The sequence below is a fragment of the Somniosus microcephalus genome, chromosome 16, assembly GCF_052327205.1.
Source record: "Somniosus microcephalus isolate GS21.2 chromosome 16, FLI_Smic_1.0, whole genome shotgun sequence".
Taxonomy (NCBI): Eukaryota; Metazoa; Chordata; class Chondrichthyes; order Squaliformes; family Somniosidae; genus Somniosus; species Somniosus microcephalus.
Genome location: NC_141002.1, coordinates 49,176,518 through 49,188,372, shown reverse-complemented (window position 1 = coordinate 49,188,372; position 11,855 = coordinate 49,176,518). Strand labels below are relative to the sequence as shown.

At 43.9% G+C, this 11,855-nt stretch overlaps 1 protein-coding gene across 1 annotated transcript in view; it reads left to right on the top strand.

Annotated features, from left to right (window-relative positions):
- Positions 1–246: 246 nt before the first annotated feature.
- LOC147106143 (DENN domain-containing protein 2A) overlaps positions 247–11,855 on the top strand; it is a 127,247-nt gene continuing 115,638 nt past the window's right edge. The window contains exon 1 of the mRNA XM_086008967.1: positions 247–637. The gene's annotated coding sequence lies outside the window, so the exon portion shown is untranslated. The remainder of the gene's footprint in view (positions 638–11,855) is intronic.

The following is an 11,855-nucleotide window of genomic DNA, read 5'->3' as shown; positions in this document are numbered from 1 at the left end:
GATCTAGAATACTTGAGCACCAAAGAATAGTGACAAATACCATTGTATTGCTAAGAAGTTGCCAACCACTGAAGCAGAATTTCAGCTGTAGGGTTGTTGCCCCTTTAATTGCACGTGTGACGTGCCTGAAACTGGAGAATCTGTGTTTATTGTAGTCTTTGCCCAATAGAGTTGGAGAGGGGAACAACGGTTGCCATGGTAGCAAGACTGTTCTGAGGCAGCTGGTGATTAGTTCAATGGAAAGAAGTCAAGGGAGGTCAAGGGAGGGAGGTGTGGGAATAGGGAGGCAGGAGCTTAGCAGAGACGTCAGAGCCAGCAAGTTGGAGCCCAGTGAAGAAAGGGAGTGAGTGAGAAGAAGGATGATAGAGAAAGACAGCTCAAAAAAAGACCTGAAACAAAGCAGATGAGGGAGAAACGCATTTCTATTACTGGCTGAGACGATGGATTGTGTCACTGAAGATCCTCAGGTGTGAGGAAGCTGAAGGCAGAAGAAGTGGAATCCTCCCCCTCCTTCCCCACCCCCTCCCAAGTGAAGTTTTTCAAAAGGAAATACAGACAAATGCTGCCTAATTGGGTTATTTGCTGCAAGTATGAGGCTGCAATCAAGAGAGATTCACCAGCAGCCAGAGTCGGTGAGGTAGGAAATTTCACAAATTTAGTGAATTTCTATCTTCCTCTTCCTCCCCTGTTTTGGATTATAATCCATCCCTAACAAAAGGCAGAACTGATTTTCAAAGAAAGTCTGTACTCAATAGCGCTGGGGGTAGGGAGAAAAGTATCATGTGAATGTTGCACTGAGACCTTGTGCTTCAGGGCAAACATACTTTCATCCAGATTCCAGTTAATATTCTGTATTGATTCTATGTTTATGAATGTGTTATTTTTAATATGCTGAATTTTTCAGTAACTGGCTAAGTATTTATGGATGACCTATCCATAACCCAGGCTTCCTGTAGGATACGTGTCTGTTATCTGTAGAGCTGTTCTATAAAGTTAACCCCCTGCTCACCAGAATGGTGGCTTTGTTGAGTTCTTACACTGCTCTCTGAGAAGTTGCTGTCGCTCGTTTTGTTCAATGATTTAGTTCCTCTCCATTTTCTAAATTATTTTCTCTCCCTCCCTTAGGTTCCCCTCCCCAATGTCTACTGTACACCATTCCTCATCTGAGACATCTGGCTGGCGAACTGCTCCCAGACCACTTTCAGTGCAGTTCTATTGACCGCTACTAAGGGTTGCACAAAAGTGGCCATATGTGGCGTGCAATTTGGTTTCCTCCTTCACCTCTGCCCCCCACTAGCCATACAGTGGGGAATAGCACACAGCCCTCACCCACCCTCGCAACTGAAACCAAAAACCTGGCTGTACATGAGAGATAGCGAGGGACTCGCAGGAATAAGCCCCGCACCAAAGCAGTTCTGTGCTGCGTTTATTTGAGTTACATAGTCAGGGTCACTGCATGTTACTTGTTGTGTCCTCTTGATGCAACAGCCAGCAGGCTTTAAAGGTTAGACGCAACAAAAGAAAATCTGTCAGTCAGCCCGACTCAAGTATTCAGACGGACACCTGTCATTAGAACAATGGAAATATATAAACTACACACAAGTCCCACACTTAAAAGACTTTCCCCGTTAGGCATTTTGGGCTCCAGCTTGGGAAGAAGCAATCCAGGAGGTACAGTACTTCGAGACTGTCAAAAAAAATGTTTGCATTCTCTAATTGAGTTACTAAACAGATTATTCTCAATACAGGGTACGGTTGCAGTTCGAAAGTTAGAGTTGTGCCAATTCAGTTGAAATTGGCTTTTAATTATGCGCCAGCTGGTAGCACAGTGTGTTGGGGGCAGGCGTTCATCTGCAGGGAGAAGGAAAATATTGAATGACAAGTAACCAATTATTGCATTAGGTCGCTGGAGTGGCATTGGCAGGAGATCTCGTGGCTGACTGTTGTCCTTAGTATGTGAATTCAATCATTGGCTTGGACAGCAGAAGAAGAGTTACAGATATTTCAAAATGGGAGGGGCAATTAAACGTTATTTCAAAGTTTAGTATATGGGGGTCTGTTAGTGCAGGGTTAAAGTTTTATTTCGTAGGTTATTTTAAAAAATATTTTTACGATAAGAGATTCTCTCTGGTGATCTGTCTGATTTATGTATATTAATTCTGCTCCTTATGATCACTAATGCGGTTGGAGTTTTGGCTGAATAAAATGCAGTTGAAGTATTTATTATTTTTAAGATACAATTTAATATAATGCAAAAGCATGGCATCTTTCTGTGGAAATCTTTGGCAAGTGCTTGACACAGGGATGTTAATTGCTTTGAGAAATATCAATGCATTGTAAAAATGTCACCATTTGTGCACAACAGAAATTGGGTGCAGTTCTTCTGGTTCCTTGCTCTGCTGGTGGTGTTCCCACTTAACGAGATTTGAGGTTAAAAATGGTCTGGTCCTTTGCCTCATTTTCTCATCTGAAACTGTGGGCATATTATTATCTGATGGTGTCAAGTACAGACCTCAAAATAAAATCAATGAGATTTGTATCCGAACAGCAGATAATGATTTCTATCTCGATGGGTGCTTGAAGTTGCAGTAATGTCTTGTGCATGGATTAATGGGACAGGATGCCATCTGCTATTTATGCGCTTAAGTGTGTGAGAGTAAATGTGAGTGTATACAGGAAACTGTTTTTTTGTTACATGAGGAATCTCACCTCCAGTGTTTTGGAAAGCTTTTAAAGAGGCTGCCTCACTATCAATACCTCTTTTTAAAGGAAAGCTCACTAACAAGGTAGTTTTAAAAAGAAAGTCTTGCCACATTTCAAGGAAGGAGTCTTTGCACTGCAGGTGCCTTTTAAAGAGAGAGTACGTTTCTCAGCATTGGTTTCATGGATGGTGTCTTGTCGTTGGAGCATTCTTACAGGTGGAGTCTGAAAATTGGAACCTTTTAAAAGGGAATTTTGCCGTATAAAATTCAAGGCATTGCAAAAGTTCTGATTCAATAAAACATCTTTGTTTCTGTTGCTTTTAAAATTGTGTATTTAGGTATTGGTGACATCACTAGGTAGGTAACTTATTGAAAGAAGACACTGAGCCTTGTAATGCAACAGAACTAAGCTGATATTTGTCTAGTAAAATAACCCACAATTATGCAATTTGCACTGAAACTGTACCAATTCAGCTCCTTACACTAGTACGAGAAGACATGTCGGAAGCACTGGTGTGGAAGGTGGCATCGTCGGAGCAGATGCGGCGGAGACGGAGAAACTGGGAGAATGGAATAGAGTCCTTACAGGAGGCGGAGTGGGAGGAAGTGTAGTCCAGGTAGCTGTGGGAGTCAGTGGGCTTGTAGTGAATGTTGGTCAATAACCTATCCCCAGAGATGGAGACGGAGTAGTCGAGGAAGGGAAGGGAAGCTCCTTACACTGTCAGGTTCAGTAACTCACTCAAAGCAGTTCTAATGATTTTTATATATATATATCATTTCAGGTCAGCTGTCTTTGTTTCTCTCCATGGGGAAGGTGAGAAATGCACAAAAGTCTTGAGTGTTTAAGAACAACAGAAAATGCTGGAAAAACTCAGCAGGCCAGGCAACATCCGTGCAGAGAGAAATAGAGTCAATGTTCACTTGAGTGTTTAACTTGGCTTAGTTGGTAGCACCTTTTACCTGCAACTCAAAAGGTTGCAGGTTCAAGTCCCGCTGCCAGCCATTAGCATGTAAGCTGGGTGGACATTTCACTGAGTGCTGCATTGCTGAAGGTTCCATCCGTTGGTTGAGAGTTTAAACCGCGGCCCTACTTGTTTGTTTAGGTGGATGTAAAAAATCCCATGGCATTATTTGAAGAAGAGTCCTTCAACATACACCATCAAAACAAACTAGATTAATTGATGGTTCATCTCATTTCTGTTTATGGGACATTATTGGACACACATTGCCTGCCATCTTTGCTTGCATAGCCATCACTGCACTTCAGAAAGTAATTCATTGGTTGTGATATAAATGCCAATTCTTTTTTTTCTGTTTAACAAGTGAGGGAAGACTATCCGGCTATCATATCAATCACTTATAAATCAGTCTATGGTCTTTGCAATTGTCTCGTCAAGGGGTCCTGCAAGCAAGAGTCTCACAGGTTTTGCTGTATCCCAAAGGTATGTGATTTGCTCATCTTGCACCTGAGAGGCCTCCCTGTTACATGTATAGACCTGACTTGATTAACAGGTCTTGCACTGCAAGAAGTATTTCACATTGGGCTGGCTGCCTTTGATTAATTGCATATGATAGATGTCTATCTTGTACTAGCTTGGATCAAAGAGAACAGAAAGATATAACTGGGAGTGGGGCCATTCCCTTCTCACTGTATAGGCTGGAGGCTACTGGAAGACTGTGTGGAGTTCTTTTTTCACATAAAAACTTTTCATCTGGGACATGTGGTCCAAGCTGTGAAAGTACTGCAGAGAACTGCTAGAGATTCTTGACTTTTATTGTTTTACAAGAGATACTGTGAGTTAAATAAAATGTTACAATTTAGCTAAACATGTTGCTTTTTAAATCTTCCCTCTGTTCATTTTACTTCTTAATACACTTGTTTTGTAGTTTTTAGCCTGCCGTCCCAGGTCTGGTAATGTGGTTGGAGAGACCAGGAGTGAAAAGTGGGATCCTTTGCTATTTCCAGTGCATGCCTCAACAGCAAATAGGGGTCTTTGTTCACCCAGTGGCGTGCTATTCCAGTTGCGTCACGCAGAAAGTTGCGTTTTGGTTCACAGGGACTGAGGGCTTTGGGTGGATATGAGCAAAAAGTACTGGGAAGCAGCCTGCGTCATAACAGGCACTCCTCGGAGTGAACGCTGACATCTATGCACCCGACGAACCCAGCCAACCTTTTCAAGTCTTGCATTGTGTCATCAAAGTTAATTCAGTGCATCAACGTGACTGTATGTTAATGCCAGATAGTGTCATGATGATGCTTGGGTCTGATGTGCTAATCGCTGATCAGAAAAAAGTAAAAAATATGATTTTGCTGCCATTGCATTTGCAAAATATATAACTTTTATATCACTGGAAAAATGTAAAAGTAAATAGAGATGCGGATCTATGTAATGGAAAAAGGGAACAATTCATTTTCATCCAGTACTGTATGGCTCAGATGAATGCACAGGCTGGGGAAAACATGTCACTGTAAAGCAAAGGACTAGGACTGGGGCAGCCCATTGCAATGACATTGAGGATTAATACCGTGCTTAACCTCGCAGCCCAGGAATGTGTATCAAGGTGAACTCACTGTGATGAGTGAAGAAATGTTTCTGTTGTGACTGGAAGAGGCTCTTCGCTAAATGCATAATGCAGATCACAGGCTTACATAAGATATACGGTACAGAAACAGGCCATTTGGCCCAACCAGTCCATGATCCACATGTGCCTCCTCCAGTTTTTCCTCATCTAAATCTATCAGCGTAACACTCTATTCCCTTTTCCTTCATATGCTTGTCTAGCCTCCCCTTTAAATGCATCTATACTATTCGCTTCAACCACTCCCTGTGGTAGCGAGTTCCACATTCTCACCACTCTTTGGGTAAAGAAGTTTCTTCCAAATTCCCTATTTGATTTCTTGATGACTATCTTATATTGATGGCCTCTAAATTATGCTCTTCCCTACAAGTGGAAACATTCTCTCTATATCAACTCTATCAAAATCTTTCATAATTTTAAAGACCTCTATTAGGTTACCCCTCAGCCTTTTTTCAAGAGAAAAGAGACCCAGCCTGTTCATCCTTTCCTGATATGTATACCCTCACATTTCTGGTATCATCCTTGTAAATCTTCTCTGCACCCTCTCCAGTGCCTCTATATCCTTTTTAGAATATGGCGACCAGAACTGTACGCAGTACTCTTAAGCAATAGCAAAATACTGCGGATGCTGGAAATCTGAAATAACAACAGAAAACGCTGGAAAAACTCAGCAGGCCAGGACGAAAGGTCTTCAACCTGAAACGTTAACTCTGTTTCTCTCTCCATGGATGCTGCCTGGCCTGCTGAGTTTTTCCAGCATTTTCTGTTGTTATTTCAGTACTCTTAAGTATGGTCTAACCAAGGTTTGATACAGGTTTAGCATAACTTCCCTACTTTTCAATTCTATCCGTCTAGAAATAAACCCTAGTGCTTGGTTTGCTTTTTTTATGATGTGGAGATGCCGGTGTTGGACTGGGGTGGACAAATGTAAGAAGTCACACAACACCAGGTTATAGTCCAACAGCTTTATTTGAAATCACAAGCTTTCGGAGTGCTACTCCTTCATCAGGTGAAGTGAAGAAATGCATATAGGCACAGCATATATAGTCAGAGAATACTGCCAGATGATTACAGGTAATCTTTCTAACTGCCCTTTATCACACCTCGGCAGAGAGATAATCACAGCAATCAAAGGTGTGAATGGTGTCCAAACAGGTCAGTCAGGATATCGCCAGGCAGGAGTGTTCCCTCCCAGTCGGGGAACACTTCAGCAGTCAAGGACATTCAGCCTTCGATCTTCGGGTAAGCATTCTCCAAGGCGGCCTTCGAGACACACAACGCAAAATCGTCGAGCAGAAACTGATAGCCAGGTTCCGCACTCATGAGGACGGCCTCAACCGGGATCTTGGGTTCATGTCACGCTACATGTAACCCCACCTGACGTAGTCATCCAGACTCGAGTCGTCATTGGCTTGTTCTCTCTACACAGATGCGGCCGGACCTGCTGTGATTTCCAGCAAAAAAATAGTTTTTTGTTTGTTTTTTGTTTTTCATACAGACCCCAGCATCTACAACATTTGACCCCCTGTGACCCCACCTCATTGTTCTTTGATGTAATGTTTTCCTGACTGACCTGTTTGGACACCATTCACACCTTTGATTGCTGTGATTATCTCTCTGCCGAGGTGTGATAAAGGGCAGTTAGAAAGATTACCTGTAATCATCTGGCAGTATTCTCTGACTATATATGCTGTGCCTATAGGCATTTCTTCACTTCACCTGACGAAGGAGCAGTGCTCCGAAAGCTTGTGATTTCAAATAAAGCTGTTGGACTATAACCTGGTGTTGTGTGACTTCTTACATTTGCTTTTTTTATGGCCTTGCTAACAACCTGTGTTGCAACTTTTAGTGATTTGTGTATTTGTACTCTGAGATCCCTTTGTTCTCTACCCCACCTAGATTTGCACCCTCCAAGTGATAAGTGATCTCCCTATTCTTCCTGCCAAAATGTATACCTCACATTTATCTGTGTTGAACTTTATTTGCCAATTATATGCCCATTCTGCAAGTTTATTAATGTCCTCCTGTAACTTGTTGCTGTCCTCCTCGGTATTGACTATCCCTGCCTGCCAATTTGGTGTCTTAGAACAATCAGTAACTCTGTATGAAGCTGTGAGTGAGTGACACACTCAAACCGTGCTGTAATCTGACTCTTATTAGGGTGGGGTCCTCTATTCAACTGCATTCCTCAGCCAGATTTCCCTCTGCTCTCTTGCAGTGATATTTTGATTTGCTGCTTGTTGGAGGAAAGCAGTTTATCTGGTGCCCTTTGTCTTCGTTGCAGCTTTTCACATCTGCCAGAGCACTGCTTTAGTAAAAAGTTGAAAGACAGCTTGAATTCCCATCACTTAAATGTGGTTGTTGTTGCCAGGGTAACATCTGCGGCGTTCTACAATAAGATCAGTTGTATCGTGGCGCCATCTTGTTCCTAAGAGCATCCAACCCCAACAATTAATTTTTGCTTAAAAACAAACGTGTGTAGGTTTTGCTGCAGTACAGTAGTATTTGTTGCTGTGTGGATCTCGCCAGCTGTGGAAAGCAGCATTGCGGCTATTTTTTCTCAGAGAGAGGGGTAGACTATTCCTATTCATTTTACCGACTAGGCACATACCCAAACACTGCTCCAGATAGTGATTTCCCCCTGATATTCAAGTTGTTTCCAGGCAAAGCCGAGAAGGCAATTTTTGCTGTGCAGTCAAATGCCTGACTGACTAGGCAGTGCTGGTGCTGATGGTGTCTCTTTCCGGTCTCAAAGGAGAGAAATGAGGCAAAAGTGGAGTCACGTTCGGAGATTCGCTCATTGAATAAACATCAGGAATAACAACTATTACACAATAACCAACTGATTCTGCGGCTGGTTGTGTCATTTGGTGTAGGGTATGGATGTAATGTACTTGGTATGGGTTAGAAAGAAAAAGCTTGCATTTATATAGCGCCTTTCACGACCTCCGTACATCCCAAAGCGCTTTACAGCCAATGAAGAAACAAGCAGCCAATTTGCGCACAGCAAGCTTCCACAAACAGCAATGTGATGATGACCAGATAATCTGATTTTAGGTGTTGTTGAGGGATAAATATTGGCCAGGACACCGGGGAGAACACCCTTGCTCTTCATCGAAATAGTGCCGTGGGGATCTTTTACGTCCATCTGAGCGGGCAGCAGGTGCTCGGATTCTTTTTGTGGGTCTCTGAGGAGAACTCCTGTTCCCCTGATCCCGTAAAAATAATTTCAGACATGCCTTTGCTACACCTCTTTCCTCTCTCACCTGTGGAACTGATTGGAGAGTCCACGGCCCACTCTCCAATCAGTTCTCTCCTAAAATGGCAATCGGGATCCTAGTACGTCATTGCACCCTGATTTGCATATTAAAAGGGGCCTACCGCCTGAAAGAGGCGGGTGCTTTGGCCACCCAGGGGTAGGCCCCTTTTAGAATGGCGGTGGACCAATCGTTGGGGTTAACGGGGCGGTAAGGCTACTGACGACAACAACAACAACTTGCATTTATATAGCATCTTTAACGTAGCAAAAAGTCTCAAGTCGATTCATGGGATCGTTATCAAACAAAATTTGACACCGAGCCACAAGGAGATATTAGGACAGGTAACTAAAAACTTGGTAAAAGAGGTAGTTTTTAAGGAGCATCTTCGAAGAAGAGAGAGAGGCTTAGGGAGGGAATTCCAGAGCTTACGGCCCAGGCAGCTGAATGCATGGGCACCAATGGTGAAGCGATTAAAATCAAAGATGCATAAGAAGCCAGATTTAGAGGAGCGCAGAGATCTTGGAGGGCTGGAGGAGGTTACAGAGATAGGGAATGGTGAGACCATAGAGGGATTTGAAAACAAGGATGAGAATTTTAAAATTGAGGCGTTGCTGAACCGTCAGCCAATGTAGGTCAGCGAGCACGGGGGTGATGGGTGAACAGGACTTGGTGCAAGTTAGGATACGGGAAGTAGAGTTTTCGATGAGCCCAAGTTTATGGAGGGTGGAAGATGGGAGGCCGGCCAGGAGAACATTGGAATAGTCGAGTCTAGAGGTAACAGAGGCATGGATGTGGGTTTCAGCAGCAGATGAGCTGAGGCAGGGGTGGAGTCGGGCGATGTTACATGGGTGGAAATAGGCGGTCTTAGTGATGGCGCGGATATGTGGTCGGAAGCTCATCTCGGGGTCAACTAGGAGGCCAAGATTGTGAACAGTCTGGTTCAGCCTCAGACAGTGACCAGGGAGAGGGATGGAGTTGGTGACTAGGGAGTACAGTTTGTGGAGGTGGTGAATTAGAGCTGGGTGTCGTCAGCCTACATGTGGAACCTGACATTGTATTTTCGGATGATGTCGCCGAGGGGCAGCATGTAGATGAGAAATAGGAGGTGGCCAAGAATAGATCCTCGGCGGACACCAGAGGTAACGGCGCAGGAGCGGTAGCGGGAGAAGAAGCCATTGCTACAACTGGATAGATAAAAATGGAACCAGGCAATGGTTGACCTAATTTTTAGGCCCTTATCATCCTGTTAATGCCGATTTTTTTCAAATGAAAATCAGCCTCGTTGATCTTTTTGACAGACAGAACTTTGACGCTGCTAGGAACTGACTACATCCAAAGACCACCTTGGGTTGGGGGGGGGGGTTGTTTAATCAGCACATTTAAAGTGGTTCTGCGGTTACTCAGTTGCAGTGAGGTTACAGTGTTTCAATTCTTGTGATCGCAATACAGTTCTCTTGATTAGAATACAGTTTTCAAATACCACTGGTGGGATAAACTCCAGTTATTACAGGAGTGTGAACAGAAATAGATTGGACTATTTGACGGGAAGTCCCTTTCTAATACAGCAGCAGCTTAAATTTATATGGCACCTCTCGCATAACAAAACATCCCACGACATTTTACAGGAGGTATGGAGGCACCAAACAAGAAGTGGGAGAGAAGTTGAGGTGGGTGACTGAAAGCACCGTCGGAGAGGTAGGTTTTTGAAAATGGATAGAATGGTAGTGAGGGTAGTAAGGTAAAGAATTTTAGGAAGAGAATTCCAGAGTGCAGGGGCATGGTGACTGAAGGCACTTACACCAATGGTAGAAGGAAGGCAGGGAAGGGAGTGAGCAGTAGACCGTTCATGACCATACTGTGGTAACTACTGGCATAGATGGGCAAACCAGTTGGACTGAAGTATCGCTATTTTAGTCATTCTTTCTATCTTGCTACATTTGATTTATGGGCCTCCTTTGGGCACTACCAACTGCAAAGTATAAATTCACACTGCCAGGATTCTGGAGGAGATCCACCACTTTCTAGAGGTAGCCCAGCATCAACTTTTGCAGCTGCAGGGTCTGGTGCTCTGTATGGGGAGGCCATTCCCAGGTCTCATGGCATTGCTCTGACTTTCCAGGTCTCCATCGGAGTGGGTACCACTAATGTGCCCTTACGATCGCAGTGGCCCGCCCTGAGTCTGTTGATGACTGTACCTCTGCAAGTTGGGACAGGATCTACAGTGGATTCCATGGTTGGCTGAGAGTTCTGCTCTGCCACACTTTCGCTGATGGACTGGATCTTTCAGAATTATTGACTTGGTGTGTTTTTATTCTTTTTTAGGACTGGGTTGTTGGGGGAGTGGAACCTTATGCTGGATAGGATGTGGACAACAGAGTTTTGGAAAAGTTGTAGTTTATGGAGCGTCAAACTTTGGAGGTCAGCAAAGAGAGCCTTGGAGCAGTCGGACCAAGGGGGGGGTGGTGAAAGCATGGACGTGGGGTGAAGTCAGGAAGAGTCAGGGCTGATATCTAAATAATTTGTTTTAAACTGGATCTCGCTCTTGAATACTGAGGTACTGCTAAGCCTGGGCCTATGTAACAGAGGTTATTCAGCAGCACTACCCATAACTGAAAAACTATCCAATCTTGCTTATAGCTGAATAAAGCTGTGACCACACTCACAGCTTTTCCTCTGTTTATGGCAGGGTAGTTGGAGAAAATTATATGTTCCCTTTTCTCCTTCCATTGCCCACCAACTCTCCGCACCCACCGCCCCCTCACCCCACACACGCTCTTCTCTCTCTCCTAAATGTAGAACATTCAACCAATAGTGAAATGAGATGATGCATCACGAACTGTTAAAACCATGGAGCCCCACTTTCAAATAGTGCAATGCAACCCCAGGACTGGATCTGGCACAACTTCAAGCACCTATTCTGAAAGCTCTAATGCAGTCCTGTTGGTGAATTGTGCCATTGTATCAGCCTGTCTATTTGAGGATGGTAATGTGCCTGACAGGACAGGTTAGCATTGGTGACACCATGCCATTTAATATACTGATAACCAAATTCTGGAGAGGGGTGTGGGAGATGATTTTACTGTCTGTCTCTTTCATTTGTCTTCTGATGAGCACAGTGTTAGATGAAAATTCCCAACTACACTGATAGCAGGATGTGCTTGTTTGGCCACGGGCCAGGTTTGCAGATGCAGGCTTGTTTCCTCCTACAGACCTGGTTTTGACACAGCAAGTAATGGGATGCCGTAAGCAGTCAGCTAGGGGCCTTCAAACCCTTTTTTTTTCTCCCCATCTGACAATTAACTGGAACTAATCT